We start from the raw sequence: 17,705 nt of genomic DNA on the forward strand, positions 1-17,705 counted from the left end.
GGAGACAAAGATCTTCAACTTTCATGTTCAACAAAAATCCATTTGAAACTTCTTTGATGTTGAAAAGTCAAGTTGAATGTGAACCAAAAACTTGCCAAATTTGGAAACTTTGAATTACAGGTCACTTTCCATTTTTAGTAACTTTTGCCATGACGTTTGAATCTTCAAGATGGATGTTTAGAATGATTAATAGGCCCTATTTGAACATGATTGAGGTGTCTCAACTCATTTCCCCACCTCATAGCCCTCAGTTGACTGCACAGTTGACTTTTTGGTCCTCAGATGACCTTGACATGTTCTGATTAGCTTGAGCTTCTACCACTTGGTGAAATTGCTTCAAAATGAAACCCTAGCTCATATAAGCTCCTTATAATAATCATGTGATCCTCATCCCAAGAAAATACCTCATCTCTTGCACAAAGGATCTTCTGGAAGCTCTTTGACCTGGTGATTGCTTAAGCTACAAACAACAAATGTTAATGACATATTTTTGTGCTTTTGGTTAGTGAACAAAATGAGAAAAGCAATGATATACAATTCAAGCATTCCTGGTGATCTCAAACCACTCACAAGAGATCCCTACCCAAAGGGAAAGGAAGCCAAGATGCTCAATGATCCTTGAGGCTATGCAATGCAATGATATGATGCCATGAGGGATCTTAGGGACAAAATTGGGGTCTTACAGACTTGAAGCTACCCGAAGGTGAAATTTCATAAACTTCTCATCTTCGATTCTCCCTCATTTCTCATCTATTTTGATTGATTTTTGGTTTGCTGAAGTCCTACCAATGTAGGCAACAAGATTAAGTTGCTTTTAGGTCAAATCAAAGTAACTCAGTTCATGATCCTCAAAATTCAAATCCATGTATCTTTCAATATACTTGGAATTGGAAGAAATTGAGGACAGGTTCGAGCTCCTGAGCATTTTTCCTTTAAAACCATGTCCACGCCTTTTATTTTGGTGAAGGTTAGTTGTGGAGCAGTCCGGTGAGGTCCACCGGAGAAGAAGACCGGAGCTAGGGCTCTGGTAGTGCGTTGGCACTCTCTCAACCTTTTGATCCATTTGAAATGTTTTAATCCCAACCTTCCTTTGTAATTACCATGTGTGTGATGCTTTGACTGAAGCGCATCGGGGATAGCGCATGCGTGGCCATCAGATATGCCACCTCAATTAATGAGGAACATCTGATGGCCCCTGATTTTTCATATTTTCTGATTTTCCATTTAATTTCTTTATTTTGTTTAATTCATAATAAATTCATTTTTAATACAAAAAAATGGGACTTTCACCAAAAAAAAAAAATTTCTCTTCCATGTTCTGAATTAAAATTATTTTTGGATTAAATTTGGTATTTTTCATGAATTATGTGTTTTTGTGCATATTTTTAATTGTTTAAAAATACTTCTGACTTTTTAAAAATCATTAAATTTTTTGTCTAAGGCCCTTTGACCTTGTTTGAGCTAGGATATATCCCTTGGCCATTTATTTGGTGTTTTGACGGGATTTGAGGTTTTGACCAAATAAAAATGCATTTTAATTCATTTTTAAATTGATTTTTAATTGATTAAATGTTTAAAAATTATGTTGAGCCATTTTTATGGTCTTGTGATGTTTGACTTTCTGTTTGGGCCTTGGTCATGGTTGATTTGATTTTTGTTTGATCAAAACCATTGGACTTAGGTGATTGATGAAATGTACATTTCATCTCCCAAAATGAATGGATGGTTTTGATCAGATGAAATTCCTCTCATGATCAATTTGTATTTCCGTCTCCCCCTCCCTCTTCATCTCCATCCCTATTCTTTCTCATTCCCTCATTGGACAATGAAATCTCTAATGTCTAAATGTTAATTGATTCATCAATGAACTTGTGTCAGATAAATCAATACAAGTATGACTGAGATAGGTTACTCCCATTTTCTTTTTAGTGTGTGGTATGTTTTAGGAGTTTAGTTCTTTGTACCAAATATCTAACGTGCATTAGCACCTATATTTTCATTGCCCGACCTCAGATAGTTGTGACTTCTATATAAGTCCAATTATGATTGCTTAACATAGAGCTAAATTTGACCCTAAAGGCTTAACATTCTAGTAAGTGAGATTGTAAGTCTCCCATTCTTCATGGTATTGTGTGGAGACTTGACATTTTTTCCTTTCATGAGATCTAGTGGCATACTTGTTGAATTATCCAAGTTGGAGCCCTTCTCATGGATGATGTCTTGGTTCAAGGATCCATACTTGTCAATGAATGGTTAAGTGTTCTCCAAAGAATGACTTAATCAACTAAAACTCAACACTAAGATTTGACTAACTATTGACTAACTCTTATTCATTATGATTTTACTTTCAAGTCATTTACTTTATGCAATTTAAATTTCAGTCATTTATCATTCATTTCCATTTACATTTCATATAACTTGTTTATGTTTCAGTCCTTTCCACTTTGCTCATTTGAGCCATATCTTGTTATTGTATATATTTGTTTGTGTATTGATTTTGTTTGTGGTCTTAGGACCTTAAAACACCTAATAATAACAAAAACCCTAAAAAACATTTGGTGGACTGTTGGGATTTGATTTGAACTTTTGGACTTAGAATTAGGCAACTCTCCCTGTGCTAAAGGACTTGGCCAATACTAACATCTGAGGCTGAGCTATCTTTGACAGTGAATTTCATCTGATGCAAGACTTTGGGTCTCTTTGATTCATCTACTACTCTGTCTCTGTGCTTAAATGTTATTTTGTTATGTTGATGTGTGATGTTTTATTCTGAGTGGATTAAGGAATATTTCATCTTCTACATTGGAAGACAATGAAGACTTCTAGCTATTGGAATGCTTGCTTGGATGTGGCTATCTTTATTTGATGCCTTTATTCTTATTATGTATGGATATTGATCATTGCTTGTTTCTTATTGCTTGATCAAAGTCCAAAGGAAATGGGTTTCTATATGACATTCTTGTTTGTTGAATTGCATCCCATTGATCAGATCTTTTCAACTCTTAACTTTTAAATTTTTACTTAGGGTAGTCTCTTCATCTCCTCCCACTTCTTAAATTTCAAAATCTCTCCCTCTTTTAAAAAACTTTCTTTGTTTGTGATTTCAACTTAGACATGTTTTAATGATTAGAAACTTTGGCCTTATGCCATTGAATTTTTAAAATTTTTCTCAAATCAAATTTCTAAATAAACTTAACCATATTGACTTAAATTTCAAAAGACAAAAAGAGCTAACAACCTCATTCAAAAATTTGGCCTCTTGTGTCCTTTTCTTAATTTTTTTGTTAAAATCAACTCACCGACTCATTTGAAATTTTTACCACGAATTTGATCCCTCATTTTTATCTTGGTACGTAGGCACAAGACCGAAGGTTTTTTCAAACACAACAATATAATCAATGAATTCCTTTCTCAATCCCGGACTCTATATTTTCTCAAACATCATTTATACCCAAAAACATATGCACACAAAAAGGGCTCCCTAGGAGTACCTATGACACTTTGGGTGCTAGCACCTTCCCTTTGTGTAACCAACCCCTTACCTATAGTCTCTGGAATTTTATTAGTTTTGATTTGAAAACTTCTTATCCTTGGGGTTTTTTTCGTACTTTTCCCTTTTCCTTTGGAAATAATAAAAGCGAGGTGGTGACTCTGGTTTTATTGACATCAAGTTTATCCATAGCTTGATGGTCACGAATTCACCGCTACAAAAATTAAGTGGCGACTCTGCTGGGGAGTATTCCACAATGGGTTTAGCCTACTTTTTATGTGTATATATTTGTATATTTGATGTTTGCTTATTTTGTTTTTGTGTGATATAATATGTTTGTTGTGCTTGGTGGTCTCTGACTGGTGAGATAAGTTCTAACCTGAACTTGAGTGTAATTAATATAGGAGGATGGTATAGTCATGTTCAACTTGTGTGGAGTAGTCCTTAATAAGTTGGCTTAAGATCCATCTACCCAATGGAGACCTCTTTGGAGTTACTGATGTCACACAAGTTATTTGTGGATAGGCATTACTTTCTCTAAATCTAGGGTCTGAGAAGTTGAGGGCCGTAGAACTTTAACCCAACTTGGCCTATTTAGGACGTAGTGCGAAGACTGTTCAAGTGTAGACTTGATAATAGTTATTACGCGATACTACACTCAGACGAGTTTCTCTTGAGAATATTATGGGTTGATGAGTCAGTCATCCTAACCTATAATATCTGATAGATGGGATTAAGACTCTGGGCACTTTTATAGAATATGATCTATAGATTTTTACTCCTAGCACACTCCTTTGGGATAGTTCTTAACCCGACTCCATGCTCATGACTCACAACAAACCCTTTGATTCTCGGTTGCTCCGATCAAGTCTTGTCAATATCAATGGAACTTGGGTGTTGATAGGGTGAAAACCATAATCCACCAAAATGGATGATTAATCTTGATGATGGTTTGATCCATCCCTTGACCTTTGTTTGTGTTTGCCTTGTGTGTGATTGTTGCATTCATGCATACATGCGCATCATAACATTCATCACATAAATAAATTTCAAGGAAACTAAGGTCTTATTTGCAAATATTTTCAGACCATGGATTATGGACGAAGGAACACTAAGAAGTACAATTTCAGATGTCCTGATTTGAAAGAGCTAAGGAAGTTGTCATCCTTTGTACTAGATCCCTTGAACTTCAAGCAACGCCATGGGAGCTCTTGCATGTGTTATCTACTGATGTGGTTGAAGGACTTTTGAGTGTTTTGGTTTAGTTCTATGACCCTTTCTACCGGTGTTTCACTTTTTCAGATTATCAGCTTGTGCCCACGTTGGAGGAGTATGCTCATCTTTTGGGTATACCCGTATCTGACAAAGTACCTTTTAGTGGATTGGAGGAGATCCTGAGATCTCATGTCATAGTTGAAGCTCTTCATCTGAAGAAGCCTGAGATTGATGCTCATTTGGTGAAGAAAAGAGGAATTCTTGGGTTGACTTCTGAGTTTCTCATTGCTAGAGCTACTGTTTTTGCTCAAGCCGGTAGCATGGATTCTTTTAAAGCAATCTTGGTATTGCTCATTTATGGCTTGGCTTTGTTCCCTAACATTGACGGTTTCGTTGATGTTAATCCCATTAGAATTTTCTTGATTGGGAATCCTATTCCGACTCTGTTGGGTGACATGTATTTCTCTTTGCATTTGAGAAATTCTAAAGGTGGTGGGACTATTGTGTGTTGTGTTCCTCTTCTGCATAAGTGGTTTATTTCTCACTTGCCTCAGACGCTTGCTTTCGTAGAGAACCGACAATGTCTACGGTGGTCCTAGAGACTTATGTCTCTCACTAATGATGATATTTTTTGGTATGATTCTGCACTAAGTAGCTTGGATATTATTGATAGTATTTTTTGAGTTCTCTAATATGCCTCTCATTGGTACGCAAGGAGGAATCAACTACAACCCAGCATTGGCCCGTCGTCAACTTGGGTTCCCCTTGAGAGATAAACCTAATAACACTCAGTTAGAAGGTATATTTTATCAAGAGGGTAAAGATCCCCAACTTTTGAAGAAAAGGATGATACATACTTGGCATAGTGTGCATAGGAAAGGAACATCTGAGCTTGGTCCATGCAACAGTGTAGCTTTGGAAGCTCTACTTGGGTGAAGAAGAGAGCTTTGGAAATGAAGATGTCATATGCTTGTGAAAGACCCATGTCTTTGGTTGTGGCTGAGCCATCAACTCTCCCTAACCAAGATGTAGAGGAGTTGGAAGATGCACTCGCCAAGATGAAGTAAGAGAGAGATATGTGGGAAGAGCGGTTCCATGCTTTGAGCCGAAAGCATGAAGAGTTGTAGCTTGAGTCGAAAGACAAGGATGCACTTATTGAAATTCTTGAAGATCGTGCAGTGAAGAGACAGAGAGGATCAGAGGGTTTATCTTCCTCTAGCATGCCTCAGCCTTCTGGTGCTTGGAAGAAGACTGTTGATCAGCTTGTCCTCGAGAAGGCTCAGATGAAGACATCCTTTGAGTTTGAGATTCGATGCATCTGAAGGAAGTATGCACCCATAGCCAGATTATCTGATGCAATTGCTAGGGATCCTTAGGACGATGTCTTCCTTTTCTCTTGTATTTGTACTTTGGTTTCTGAAAATGTACTCAGTGTAATCATTCCAATTTTATGAATAAAAAGAGATTTTTTGGTCAATCAAATTGTTATTATTGTTATTATTTGAATATATATTTGCAAATAGGACTTCATATGTTCCTTGAAATTAAAAATAATCAAAAACATTGCATTTCATGCATCATCTGCATAACAGGTTTTCTTCTGCTAGATGTCTTATCAATTCCTCTTTTGTGCATCAGCTAAGCTGACTTACCGCTATAACATTCGTGCTAATCAACCAAAGAGAATGGAGCATCTATAGCAAGAAAATAGAGAGTTGAAGGATGAGATCGCCAGACTTATGGCGCTAATGGAATCTGTGATTGCTGCACAGAATCATCTGTCACCATCTCCTGCAATTCCTTCTCCTCAGATGACTGTTATTTTATGAGATTACTTCCTCAATTGTTCCTGTTGCTACTTCCAGCCATCCCATTCTTGCTATGCCGGTTGGATTCCCTTGAGGAATTTCACCAGACTTCGTGCCAGAAGGTTATGCGCCCACATTTATTTCTCTGTCGACATCTAGCCCGGTCATGTCAGTGCCTCCTCCCATCGTTCATACTATGCCTTGGCTTGAGGAGACCATATACCACTCTGAGTCGTTTGAAGGTCCAGATGTTTATGAAAAGATGGATGAGATGAAAGATTAATTCCTTGAGTTTCACAAACAGATAAAGACTTTGAGAGGGAAAGACTTGTTTGGAAAGAGTGTTATTGAACTTTGTTTGGTTCCCAACATTAAGATCCCGATGAAATTCAAGGTCCCAGACTTTGAAAAGTACAAGGGGAATACTTTCCCGCTGAGCCATATTGTTATGTATGTGTGATACGGTGAACTGACTTTGTGTTTTTGCTTTGAAAAGCAATGTTGCGGATAGCAAGAGTCGCCACCGACTTTTCTTTTATCCAATAAGGAAAGGCGGAAAAGAACAGGAAAGACCTTGATTAGATTTTGAGTTCGGGAGGTACATTATACAAAGGGAAGGTGTTAGCACCCTTTGTATCCATGGTTATCCATGGGCTCTTAATTGCTTAACTCACGTATGTTTTCCTTGTTTGAGAATGTGTTTGAGAAATGTGGTGTGTTTAGAAAATATTTTGAAAGGAGAGTTTAACTTTGTAATGATTCTTGTACGAATGTATACAAAGTGTTTATCTCGTTTGATTTTGAAAGATGTTTAGAAAAATATAACTCGGCGATGATTCTGCTGTGAATGTATACCAAGTGGTGATTTTCTAGAAGATGTTTTGAAAAGTGTGAGGTGTGAAAAGTATTTTAAGCTGTGAGCAAGCATTTAAGAGTTATACCTAACCAAGGTCTTTATAGGTATTTCCTATCCTTAGGAGGGTAAAACTGTCCTTACTATTGAGAAGTAAGTAGTCTTATCCTTTGGATGTAAAGGGACATCGTGGGGTCGTCGATTGGTCATTGAAGGCAACATTTGTAAGGATACCTTAGCATTTGAAGGGACGATCATCATTTAATCGTAGGCTACAACGAAGGGTCATCGAGGGACAAAGTCATATATTCGAAGGCAATGTTCGAGGGACAAGGTCATATATTCGAAGGCAACGTTCGAGGGACTATGATTTATCTTGTAGGGACATTGACCTTTTGATCGAAGGGACTATGACTTATCTGTTTAGGGATGATGATGATTTAATCGAAAGGGTCTTTGCTAAGGGTATCCCCACATTCGCGGGACATGACCGTAGTATCGTAAGGCAACAAAGAGAGGGATAAGATCACGTATTTGAAGGCAATGTAATTAGTCAAGTAATCAGAATAAATCTCCACGATGATATCCCACAAATAAAGTGGAATGCCAAGCTATCTCTTCAAGAGTCGGGAGCCCTTACAAAAACTCAGCAAACATGTTAGAATAACGGGGTGGGGTGCAATCAAGAGTTGCACCGAACAAAAGAATCATAGCCATAATAGTGTCAGGCAAACAGCGTGCAAATGCAATAGAAAACATGTCAAACAAGTACAAAACAGATCAGAATGCAAACAGAAAAAATCAATTACTGTCACGTTCGCTACTGCCTCGCCTAGCGAAGGCCTGGCGAACCCTCGCTACATGTTCGCTTAGCGAGGTTCTAGCGAACGACTGCGGGTTCTGGGTTCTTCTTTGATAACAGTACGATTTCAGAAACCCCAAACCCTATGGCATCCATTACAGAAATTACGTGATCGAATATTCAAAGTATTGTTTTACACATTTATGCACATATAAACCCACATGCAAAACCTAACGATATTCGCCTTTCCCAATTCAATCATAATGCCTCATGCATTTAGAAATTTCAAATTGGGAGCATAGAGTAGTGGAAATAGGGCAAACTTGATTGGGGGGATCGGACGAAGTTGAGTTGCACCGTTGGGTTTGCAGAGCAATCTTAGGGTTTATGCCTGATAGGGTTGGTGGAGGTAACCTTTGTGCAGATGAGTTCTCTGAATTAGCTTCTAGGGTTTTCCCCCGTTCTTTTTCTGATCTCTCTTTTTCAAATGAAGTTTTGGAATTTATAGCTGATTTTTTGTGTCTTGGTGGGCTCAGAGTGGAGGCAATTCGGGCCCAAAATATTCTGGTATATCCGTAGGCTCGCTAGGCGAGTGAAGTAGCGAAGGGTTCGCTAGGCGAGCCCTCAGCGAGGCTCTGGCGAACACTCCCAGACTTGAATAAAAGCATAGCTAGCACTTACTCGCTAGGCGAGCAGTTAGCGAGCAGGTAGCGAGCATTCCAATAGCAAAATCAACAAGGTTCTCTAGGGCGAAGGAGGGAGCGTGGGCTTCGCCTAGCGAAGGTTTTGCTCGCCTAGCGAGCATGCCAGTTCAGGTCATCTTCTGGATTTGGTGGCCTGTGCGCTGGATCTTTGTTCCTTTGAGATTAATGTCTTGAAAAATGACTAGACCTCTTTTGAATTTGTTGAAAGTATTAACAGGCAAATTTTGGGGTATGACAGCTGCCCCTGTTCAATATTCTTAAACCGAGAGGATTAGAATGGTATATACGCCATTCGTGATCTGGAGGTGGAAGATTATTGAACACTTAGAATGCCCCGAGAATTTGCACTTGTTAATTAAAAGATAGCCTTGATGGAGATGAGCTTAAAGATGCCATCCAGAAAGTCTGATGATGAGAGCTTCAGAGTGCGTCGTATATTAGACTATATCTGAAGATATGGGTGTCACACTGAGTCGTACGCTAAACTGTATTAGGTGATATTAGGGTAAGCTGAACCTGAGGAGGTACGGATCAGAATGGGTCGTACGCTACTGGGGATAAAAGATCAGAATGGATCATATGCTAGATCATATCTAAGTTGCAGAATGAGTCATCCGTTAGGTTGGCGATTTCACTGGGGATGAAAGATCAGAATGGATCATACGCTAGATCGTATCTGACTTGCAGAATGAGCCGTCCGTTAGGCTGTATCTGGAGAAATAAGGATCAGAATGGATCGTACGCTAGATCGTGTCTGAGTTGCAGAATGAGCCGTCCGTTAGGCTGTATCTGGAGAAATAAAGATCAGAATAGATCATACGCTAGATCGTATCTGAGTTGCAGAATGAGTCGTCCGTTAGGCTGTATCTGGAGAAATAAGGATCAGAATGGATCGTACACTAGATCGTATCTGAGTTGCAGAATGAGCCGTCCGTTAGGCTGTATCTGGAGAAATAAAGATCAGAATAGATCGTACGCTAGATCGTATCTGAGTAGCAGAATGAGTCGTCAGTTAGGCTGTATCTGACGATAAAAAGTAGTCGTACGCTAGACTACATTTCAGAATGTACCGTACGCTAGGTAGCATCTAAGTAGCAGAATGAGCCGCCCGTTAGGCTGTATCTGGGATAAAAAAGATCAGAATGGATCGTACGCTAGATCGTATCTGAGTAGTAGAATGAGTCATCCGTTAGGCTGTATCTGCTGATAAAAGGGGTAGTCATACGCTAGACTACATTTCAGAATGTACCGTACGTTAGGCAGTATCTGAGGGGATGAATATCCAAATGGGTCGTACGCTAGATCGTATTGGAACAATTGAAAGAGCCATACGCTAGGCTGAATCAGAATGAGTCGTACGTTAGGCTATATCTGATAATATTTGTATATGTTGTATTTGCAGTAAATGTCTGGGATGGGCTTAAAGATGTCATCATTAGGAGGATATCAGAATGCTTATCAGAATGAATATTCATATGGATTATATCTGAAAGATGTATCTGAATCTTGAATGTAATTGATAAAGATCCGTCTGAATGAATCTTTATTTTGACTGTATTAGGAGGATAATTAACCTGAAAAAAGAGTTAGCCTCATGCCATGTTATGATGCATGAGATGTTTTATGCTCTTGAAAATAAATGCGAACATTGCATGCATACATATGCTGTGAAATGATGTATGAAAAAGTTATGCATCTGAAAAAAAAAATTCCCTGGAAAAATAAATCCCGATATTCTGGTTGGAGACATCTGTATTGATGACCCTTTCCTGGCTGGGGATATTTGATCTCTGTCTGCTGGTAGAAATATTCAACAGAGCCTGATTGGGGATAACAAAGATGACCAGTCTGTCTAGTAGTGCCAATTTCTTCTGGGAATGACTGGTTTTGCTGGGGAACAGGATTTGCAGTCGGATTTGTTGGAAAGCATGGTTAAACCTTATCCTTGATCCAAAAGTCCTTTAGTAATTGCTATTTCTATTTTATGCATGTATTTTTGGTAAACATCCATCATATTCAAATGCATATGTTAATTCGAATTAAATCAATGGACTTTTATGCAAACAAAACGGAGCAAGTAAAATTGAATTGATTTTGAAAGAGGGCCTATAAACAGGCAATTCTAATACAGGGAGACAGAAATCCTAGTAAGAGGAAATTGTCAAGAAAGCAAATAAAAGAAAACAGCTATGAGAAAAAGTCATATGGATTTAAATTCTGCTACTGCTATTATGTCTTCAAGCATCTCATCCCTTGCTGTCGGATAGAAGCGATTGGCTTGCTCAGTCCCTTTGACTTTGGTGAAGCTGGCCGAGAACGGGACATAGTCATACGCTTTAATCCCTAATTTTTGCCTGGACTGCCCTTTCAGGTTTTCAGTCCACCAGGATACCCTTTTTTGCCCAAGCTGCCTTTTCAGGTTTTCGACTTGCCGGGTGTACATTTTTATATGTTTATCCCTAATTTTTGCCTGAACCCTTTTGGTTTGCCGGGATGCCCTTACTTTTGCCTAGATACGTCGACCTAGCGGGTCTCTTTTATGCGTAGTATTTTTTAACTATGTCCGCGTTCACGGGATGTGGGAAATCTTCGCCATCCTTTGTAGCAAGCATCATGGCTCCACCAGAGAATACCTTCTTAACTACAAATGGCCCTTCGTATGTGGGAGGCCATTTGCCTCTAGGATCACCTTGTGGTAGAATGATACGCTTTATCACCAAGTCGCCAATTTGATACACCTGTCTCTTGACTTTTTTATTAAATGCTTGGGTCATGCGCTTCTGATATATCTGCCCATGACAAACAGCCGCAAGTCTCTTTTCATCAATCAAATTTATCTGATCGAGTCGAATCTGAATCCATTCATCTTCATCTAAGCATGCATCTTTCATAATTCTTAGAGAGGGAATCTGAATTTCCACTGGTAAAACGGCTTCCATTCCGTAGACTAAAGAGAAAGGAGTTGCCCCTGTCGAAGTGCGTACTGAAGTGCGATAACCATGAAGAGCAAATGGTAACATCTCATGCCAGTCTTTGTATGTTACTGTCATCTTCTGTATAATCTTCTTAATATTCTTATTAGCAGCTTCTATGGCGCCATTCATCTTTGGCCGGTACGGAGAAGAGTTATGGTGTTTTATTTTGAACTGCGTGCAGAGTTCAGTAATCATCTTGTTGTTCAAATTAGTACCATTATCATTGATAACTCTTTCCGGAGAGAGCAGATTTCTCAAATATATATTTGATAGGATCCATCTTAGAAATCAATAAAGTGGTATGATTCAACATATACTGTCTTAGTCGGCGAGCAGCCCAAGCCAAAGCACAGCAAGTTTTCTCGAGTAGTGAGTATTTTGTTTCACAGTCGGTAAACTTTTTCTAAGGTGGTATATTGCATGCTCTTTTCGACCAGACTCGTCATGTTGCCCCGGCACACACCCCATTGAATTTTCTAACACGGTCAAATACATGATTAGAGGTCTTCCTTCAACTGGTGGTATCAGAATGGGAGGTTCTTGGAGATACTTATTGATTTTGTCAAAGCTTCTTGACATTCATCATTCCATATTATCTCTTGATTTTTTCTCAGTAATTTGAAGATGGGTTTGCAAGTAGCAGGCAAATGGGAGATAAATCGGGCAATGTAATTCAAGCGTCCCAAGAAACCTCTGACTTCTTTCTTGTCTACTTCAGTACCCAGGTTTACAATTTCAATTGATTCCTCATGCGGCTGAATAGTCTTTTCTTCTTGCAGTAACAGTCTGGCAAGCTCTCCAGGTGCTTCGCAATCTTCCTCACTTCCATCCTCGGCTTGGTAGATCAGATTTTCAAAGCCATAATTAACAGTAGCAGAATTATTATCCACAGGATCCAGAGAGGATATGGATCTGCAATCGATTATGTGAGTGTGTGTAAGAAATCATAGCTTATTTGAAAGATGACAGGAAAGATAAAGAGCGCAATATTTGAATGCAAAAGGTCCATTGATTTATTGAATGTGAATATGCTTATGAAAATGACAAAACCCTTGAAAAATCAGCTATTGTGCCCCGGGTATAGACACAATGCCTTAAAAAAATTACAAAATTTGAAACACTAAAGTAGCAATAACAATTACTGCTGACTAAAGGAAATCGGGATAGTGTCTTCCGCCTTCCAATTATTGAGTCTGTCACCAATTGTTGGGAAAATCCAGCTATCCAAGTTGCAATCGCTATCGGCATCTTCTACAGCATTAACAGTCTTGTCATGATTAGGCAGAGGAGCAGTGATGACATTAGGAGTCTCCGGAGGATCGAAATCAATCTCTCCAGCGTCGATCATATCCTGAATCTTATTCTTCAACAACCAACAATCTTTTGTATCATGCCCGGGGCTATCGGAGTGATATGCACACCTGGCATTGGGATTATAACGAGGAGAAGTGGTGTTGGGATTTGCAAGAGGATCTCTGAGGGTAATTAAATTTGCTTTTTAGCATACCCTGCAGTGCTTGTGCTAAAGTCATATTGATCTTGGTAAACTGCCTTCTTGGCCTGTCTTGTCTGATTTGAAGTTTTGAGATGGTTAGTACAATGCCATGATGTCATGATGTCATGATGTTATGATGTTACGATGTTATGATGTTATGATGTTATGATGTTAGGTGAGTAACAAGCACAAACAAGTCACACCGCAATTATTCCTAGGTTTTAAGGGTTGCAAGAGTTCCATAGGTAAGTACCCTCCCCACTGAAGTTTGGTTGGTTCAACCTGTCCTAGAATAGTAACCGGGTTCTAGAAAGATCTCAAATCATTGACCTTTCCTTAAGTCCACTTCAGTGCAACACCAAGCGGTTGACCAAAATTTCCTTAAAGTCCAATCTCAAAGAGTGTAGTATCGAGTATCAACCAACCCCGATCGGAACCGAAGTCAGTTATCTCACTACTTTCTAATGGCTAGGATGAGTCAATTAGGGTTCTAAAGGTCTGGTTAATGCTTTGATGACACCACGCAGACGCCAAATTTTTCCTCAAGTAAACATGAGGAACATCAGGACATCCAAAGTGTCACATTAACCGTAGCCATCATTTTAACCATTCCAATATACACCGGACAGTCGCGATGATATCTTGCTACTTACCTAAGGTACACTAGATCCGGGTGTAGGATCTTTCACTCAAGCATAGAATACCCAAATAATCCCTTAAAAGTAAATCAGACAAAGAAACAATTCGAAAACATAAGTGATCTTATCTTTAAGGTAACCTCTCTTTTTAAGATTCCCCAGCAGAGTCGCCAGTTCTGTGATACGGTGAACTGACTTTGTGTTTTTGCTTTGAAAAGCAATGTTGCGGATAGCAAGAGTCGCCACCTACTTTTATTTTATCCAATAAGGAAAGGCGGAAAAGAACAGGAAAGACCTTGATTAGATTTTGAGTTCGGGAGGTGCATTATACAAAGGGAAGGTGTTAGCACCCTTTGTATCCATGGTTATCCATGGGCTCTTAATTGCTTAACTCACGTATGTTTTCCTTGTTTGAGAATGTGTTTGAGAAATGTGGTGTGTTTAGAAAATATTTTGAAAGGAGAGTTTAACTTTGTAATGATTCTTGTACGAATGTATACAAAGTGTTTTGATTTTGAAAGATGTTTAGAAAAATATAACTCGGCGATGATTCTGCTGTGAATGTATACCAAGTGGTGATTTTCTAAAAGATGTTTTGAAAAGTGTGAGGTGTGAAAAGTATTTTAAGCTGTGAGCAAGCATTTAAGAGTTATACCTAACCAAGGTCTTTATAGGTATTTCCTATCCTTATGAGGGTAAAACCGTCCTTACTATTGAGAAGTAAGTAGTCTTATCCTTTGGATGTAAAGGGACATCGTGGGGTCGTCGATTGGTCATTGAAGGCAACATTTGTAAGGATACTTTAGCATTCGAAGGGACGATCACCATTTAATCGTAGGCTACAACGAAGGGTCATCGAGGGACAAAGTCATATATTCGAAGGCAACGTTCGAGGAACAAGGTCATATATTCAAAGGCAACGTTCGAGGGACTATGATTTATCTTGTAGGGACATTGACCTTTTGATCGAAGGGACTATGACTTATCTGTTTAGGGATGATGATGATTTAATCGAAAGGGTCTTTGCTAAGGGTATCCCCACATTCGCGGGACATGACCGTAGTATCTAAGGCAACAAAGAGAGGGATAAGATCACGTATTCGAAGGCAATGTAATTAGTCAAGTAATCAGAATAAATCTCCACGATGATATCCCACAAATAAAGTGGAATGCCAAGCTATCTCTTCAAGAGTCCGGGAGCCCTTACAAGAACTCAGCAAACATGTTAGAATAACGGGGTGGGGTGCAATCAAGAGTTGCACCGAACAAAAGAATCATAGCCATAATAGTGTCAGGCAAACAGCGTGCAAATGCAATAGAAAACATGTCAAACAAGTACATAATAGATCAGAATGCAAACAGAAAAAATCAATTACTGTCATGTTCGCTACTGCCTCGCCTAGCGAAGGCCTGGCGAACCCTCGCTACATGTTCGCTTAGCGAGGTTCTAGCGAACGACTGCGGGTTCTGGGTTCTTCTTTGATAACAGTACGATTTCAGAAACCCCAAACCCTATGGCATCCATTACAGAAATTACGTGATCGAATATTCAAAGTATTGTTTTACACATTTATGCACATATAAACCCACATGCAAAACCTAACGATATTCGCCTTTCCCAATTCAATCATAATGCCTCATACATTTAGAAATTTCAAATTGGGAGCATAGAGTAGTGGGAATAGGGCAAACCTGATTGGGGGGGATCGGACGAAGTTGAGTTGCACCGTTGGGTTTGCAGAGCAATCTTAGGGTTTATGCCTGTTAAGGTTGGTGGAGGTAACCTTTGTGCAGATGAGTTCTCTGAATTAGCTTCTAGGGTTTTCCCCCGTTCTTTTTCTGATCTCTCTTTTTCAAATGAAGTTTTGGAATTTATAGCTGATTTTTTGTGTCTTGGTGGGCTCAGAGTGGAGGAAATTCGGGCCCAAAATATTCTGGTATATCCGTAGGCTCGCTAGGCGAGTGAAGTAGCGAAGGGCTCGCTAGGCGAGCCCTCAGCGAGGCTCTGGCGAACACTCTCAGACTTGAATAAAAGCATAGCTAGCACTTCCTTGCTAGGCGAGCAGTTAGCGAGCAGGTAGCGAGCATTCCAGTAGCAAAATCAACAAGGTTCGATGGGGCGAAGGAGGGAGCGTGGGCTTCGCCTAGCGAAGGTTTTGCTCGCCTAGCGAGCATGCCAGTTCAGGTCATCTTCTGGTTTTGGTGGCCTGTGCGCTGGATCTTTGTTCCTTTGAGATTAATGTTTTGAAAAATGACTAGACCTCTTTTGAATCTGTTGAAAGTATTAACAGGCAAATTTTGGGGTATGACAGTATGCCAGGAAAATGTCTACTCAAACTGATAATAATCAACTGTTGATTCACTATTTTCAGGACAGCTTAACTGGAGCTGCCCTAAGATGGTATATGGGCCTGGATAGTGCTAGCATTCGTACTTTCAAAGACTTGGGTGAGGCCTTTGTCAAGCAGTATAAGTACAACGTGGATATGGCGCCTGATATAGACCAGTTGAGGTCAATTTCTCAGAAGGATAAGGAGATATTTAAAGAATATGCTCAGAGATGGAGAGAATTGGCTGCTCAGATAAGTCCACCTCTTGAAGAGAAGGAGATGACTAAGATCTTCTTGAAAATGCTGAGTTCATTTTATTACGAACGTATGATTGCAAGTGCCCCTAATGATTTTACCGAAATGGTAAACATGGGGATGAGGCTAGAAGAAGGAGTCAGTGAAGGACGGTTGTCTAAAGAAGAGGCGTCAGTTAGCAAGAAGTATGGTGGGAGTTTCTCTAAGAGGAAGGAGGGAGAAGCTAATTCAGTGTCAGTGGGGAGGCAGAGGAAGCCTCATGTTAGGAAAGGTTCCCAACCCCGTCAACATCAGCACCAAGTTTCTTCAGTAATTCTAGTTTTTTCCAACAATTCCAACAATCAATTAGTTCCAATTCAGCAACAGCAACATCAGCAACAACCACAACAAAGAACCAACTACAACAACAACAATCATCATCAGCAAACTTTTGAGAGGAAGAAGGTCTCCTTTGACTCTATTCCTATGACATATGTAGAGTTGCACCCGTCTTTGGTACTCAAGAATCTAATCCAACCGAGAAACCCTCCGCAAATTCCTGAGCCACTACCATGGTTGTTCAAGTCTGATCTTCGTTGTGCTTTTCACCAGGGAGCCCCTGGTCATGATATAGAAAACTACTATCCATTGAAGTACGAAGTTCAAAAGCTTGTGAAAAGTGGTATGGCATCCTTTGAGGCAAAGCGCCTAATGTAAAAGCCAATTTGTTTCCTGCTCATGGTAATGCTTTTGTCAATATGGTGGACGGATGTCCAAGGAATTTTAGAGTTTTTGACGTGAGGCATATTTGGAGATCTCTGGTGGAAATGCATAGAACTTTGTGTTTGATTAGTGATTGCGAACATGACCATGATGGTTGTGTCATTTGCAGTGTGAACCCTCGTGGGTGTACGATCGTCAAGAGAGATATCCAGAATATGACGGATGAGAATGTAACCCAGATTCAACAGTCGAGAGATATGGGAGATGATGTGAATGTCATTGTACTGGTGTTCAAGACCCCTGAGTGGGTAGTCATTCAGTTTGATAGCAGCAACAGCAATAATGTAAATAGATCAGTATCGTTGTTGGTTATACGGTTAGCGGGCCCTGTCCCCTATGCATCCGATAAAGCTATACCATATCATTATAATGCCACTA

This window comes from Lathyrus oleraceus, chromosome 7 (genome assembly GCF_024323335.1).
Source record: "Lathyrus oleraceus cultivar Zhongwan6 chromosome 7, CAAS_Psat_ZW6_1.0, whole genome shotgun sequence".
Classification (NCBI taxonomy): domain Eukaryota; kingdom Viridiplantae; phylum Streptophyta; class Magnoliopsida; order Fabales; family Fabaceae; genus Lathyrus; species Lathyrus oleraceus.